This window comes from Aegilops tauschii, chromosome 5 (genome assembly GCF_002575655.3).
Source record: "Aegilops tauschii subsp. strangulata cultivar AL8/78 chromosome 5, Aet v6.0, whole genome shotgun sequence".
Taxonomy (NCBI): domain Eukaryota; kingdom Viridiplantae; phylum Streptophyta; class Magnoliopsida; order Poales; family Poaceae; genus Aegilops; species Aegilops tauschii.
The window spans coordinates 499,234,113-499,237,851 of NC_053039.3; the positions used below are offsets into that span (position 1 = coordinate 499,234,113).

The window sequence follows — 3,739 nt, forward strand, 5'->3', positions numbered from 1 at the left end:
GCGATGAGCAGCTCTTCCACTGCTGGCATCCACCTTGCCCTCTGGTGGTGGCAGCAACAGTGAGGAATTGGCGGTTGCGTGGTGAACGCACTTGCCTCATCTCTACTCCTAATGTCTCAGTTGATAGTCTTCGTCGATTAATTTTTGTCCCATCTTTCCTGGTTTTTTTCGTCCTCATCCCACCTCCCAGGCAACGATGCCGTTGCACCTAACACACAAAAAAAGAAAAACCGGACCACAGGTAGCGAGGCCCCTCAAACGAAAAAAAAAGCGAACGAAAAATGTAGTAGTGAGGCCCCCTCGCATCCCCACCCACCCGTGCCCCTTCCCCTCGCATCTCTTCCTCCCGAGCCCCGACCCCAGGCTAGGGTTCCATACGCCGCCGCCGGTGTCTCACCCCCTCACCACACACGCATCTCTCCTTTCCATCCCCACCTGAGGTCCTCAATCGCCATCTCGAGGTCCGAGAAGAGAGGGCCGCCGCACCGTCTTCCTCCTCCACCGACCTCCGAGGCGCCCTACTCGTGGGACGACGCCGCCGCCGCCTTGTGGAACCCCAGGGCAGGGCAGGGCGTGGTCGAGTTGCGGGCAGGGAAGAGCGGCGCCGACGCCGTGCGTAGCCAGTTCGTGCGAGGACAAGGACTGCCGCCGCCCGGGCCGCGGTGACCACGGACGTGGAGCTGCTGAAGCGGTTCCTCAAAATCATGTCTATTAGTGTTTCTTCTCTCTCTCTCTCTCTCTATATATATATATATATGCATGATCTTTCCTTTTATAATTCTATGCATGATTTTTGCTACTGCTGGCCTTGAATTGCCACTGATTTGGGCCACCTTGTTTATGATTCGTGCACGCATGTGTTTCGTTGGTCTTTTGCGGCATGTGGGGAGCGTAAACTGGAACGTGTGCAGCAGGCATCGCTGCTGCGCTGGACGACGTTGTGCGAGGCCATGGCCATGGATGATGTGCTGTTGGAGAACGGCGCAGGGCTAAGGTAGTCGATGTGAGCGACCACTGGGTATGTAATGGTTTAGTCCTCCTGAATTTGCACTCTGTTTTTTAGTCCTCTATAGTGTTATTCAATTTGGGCAGGGCTTACATTCTCTCATAGGATCAGACCAAACAAGGTCTTATAAGCTTTGCCGTTGTTTTGTTCGAAACATAAAAACAACCATTATCGAGGAAAGAGTCATTCTCACATAGCGATTTGTTTGCCTCCTTGCAGAATCCAATTGCTTTTAGATTCGTATGGTGCAGCCTACATGTCCTCATCACCCAATAAAATATAGATATCAATTATTGCACCTGGGTTTATATTATGTCCTTTTTGATTCCATCTAAAAGTTCACCATGTCCTCTTTAAATGGACAGTTTATACGAATTCTTGAGCAGTTAAGATTTTTAGCTTGTAATACAGTCATTCTGAATTATTTAGCATTCAGTCTCATCATAGGGTACATGTGTATTTAAAGAACAAGAGCAGCAAATGATTTTATTATTGCTAAACAAGATTCAGGAGTGAAGTTGGACTACGTTAAACTTTAGATATTTGCTTAAGTAAACAATTGCAGCCAATCGCTTCTGTTCTGAAAATGATGCCTGAGATTTACTTGATTCAAGCCATCGTTCCTGATGACGATGCAAGTGATCTGAAGATGGCTTCAGCATATTCATCAATGCATTGGCGAATGTGTTTCTAAATTAGACTTAAGCCAGCCACACGAGTTGCTCGACGCCTTGGCTGAGCTTCTTCTTGAACAATTGGGTAACCCGTCTCTCAAGGCCACTAATTTTGGCTTGTTTGTCCTCTTCAAGCCCGCTGACTAATTAATTTGGTTGATTGTCTGTAGAATTCATAGTGGATAAGAAACCTCAACAATTCCCCTTTGTTCACACTGTATCTACAATTTACTACTATATCTGTAAAGCTACTGAAATTTGATTTTTTTAACCAAAAGAAATGCGTGTGAGCGATTCATGGTTATTGTAGGGAGTGCCTATAATATGTGGCTCTAGAGGTGCTGAAGCGGCGAACTGAGCTGAGGCCAGCATAAGGAGTGACAGAGTTATCCTCAACTTTTATTTGTTCATGTTGTCTCCACAAACTGACTTGTGTATGTGTTCATGGATCAGAGACAGCGTGCGCTACCACGAGCACGAGGACATCTGGGTGCGACAGTCAGAGAGCTCGTCGAGAGGCTCGGTAGGATGGAGGGTGTCCCGCTAGCTACCCGCGTCGTTGCCAACGGTGCCATGGGATTTGTGGTGCACATGGTCAAGGAGATGTGCGGATTCTTGGGCAATCTCAGCTTCGATCAACATGTCAATACAGGATACGTGCTATTCAAAGGTACATGGGTTAATCACATCTTCTTACAAGGTCATAAGAAATTAAATAGCCTGCTGGCTGGATCAGAGATGGTTTTTCAACTGTACGTATTTCAATTTTCGTTGCTGCTCATGGAGCAAAAAGGCTTTCAGTGGATATTGTCACCTAGCTAATTAACGTACTTCTTCACTGACTTTCAGAGTGACATAAATTCAGAGTTCTTCCATTGAAATCTAGAGGATCGGGTGCATTTTTGTTCAGGTACTAGAAGGAGAGCTTTGTTTTGTGTTAAAAATGGTGTCCAGCAGTTAGAGCTAATAACTGGTCTTCTAAGCACCCATGTTATCAGTTTATCACATACTATCGCTTATGCAACTAAATTCAATATAAATTTTGTAGTTTATCTTGTGAATGTTACCCTAATATTTGACATTATATTTTTGTTCACTTTTTGTTCCTTTGCAGGTCTGAAATGAGAAGAAATAATCAATTGCTTTTTCTCTGAAGTTTCCCAATGTAAATCCTTTGTTTTTGAGAAAGAATCAAAGCATGCCAGCTGATGAAGGTAGATTACACGAGCTGTTGACTTAAAATGTTGCTCTTGATACATACTCCCTCCGTTCCTAAATATAAGTCTTTTCAGATATTTTAATATGGACTACATACCGTATGTAGTCCATATTAAAATATCTAGTCCATATTAAAATATCTGAAAAGACTTATATTTAGGAACGGAGGAAGCTATTATGCTTGGTTGTGGAAGAGTGTATCCAACAGGATCCACCTGACTATGGCCAATTGGTGCTTGCACAACATCAGGGAATGATTTTTGGAGACCTGCGTAGTGGTTGGAGATGCATAACTACATGTCTTTCTACTTTGGGCTCGGGCTTGAACCTCTCATTGTGTAAATCGATGTGTGACTATGGGATCGTTATATCGTGTCTCCTCGTACTGCAGTATGCTACATAGAATAGTTAGAAATTGGGCTATACTATATACAGGATTGTATTAGCATTTTGAATCTAAGCTAATTGTTCTCGCCTTCTGATTTATTCACACCATGTTTCAAGAGATAGTGTACAACTCCATAGATGGCAGCAGGCTGATCATGAGTGGGGGTGGAGCTGAAGATGTACCATAGTAGGTCGTCACCGCACTCCAATTCTGCAAACCGACAGTTTTCATGGAGAGCGAGGCGGTGCAGGGCAATGGTTATTGATTCTCTTCAGGATTTGTCCCAATAAAGTTTGGCCGATTCTCTTCAGGATTTGTCCCAATGAAGTTTGGTTATTGATTCTCTTCAGGATTTGTCCCAATAAAGTTTGGCCAATTCTCTTCACGATTTATCCCAATGAAGTTTGGCCTCGTGGCAACCCACGGGCACATATCTCGACAATATTTTTTAAA

General features: G+C 44.3%; 1 long non-coding RNA gene across 5 annotated transcripts; it reads left to right on the forward strand.

The window, feature by feature from the left end:
* The first annotated feature begins 296 nt into the window (after positions 1-296).
* LOC109759143 (uncharacterized) lies at positions 297-3,388 on the forward strand. Of its 5 annotated transcripts, XR_005758106.3 has the most exons (6): positions 303-1,018; positions 1,991-2,057; positions 2,134-2,350; positions 2,530-2,590; positions 2,795-2,894; positions 3,059-3,388. It is a non-coding gene; the product is annotated as an uncharacterized lncRNA (long non-coding RNA). The 5 variants fall into 5 exon arrangements; XR_006664604.2 differs by having other exon boundaries at positions 297-1,018; positions 1,226-2,350; XR_005758108.3 differs by having other exon boundaries at positions 302-1,018; positions 1,991-2,432.
* The last annotated feature ends 351 nt before the right edge of the window (positions 3,389-3,739 follow it).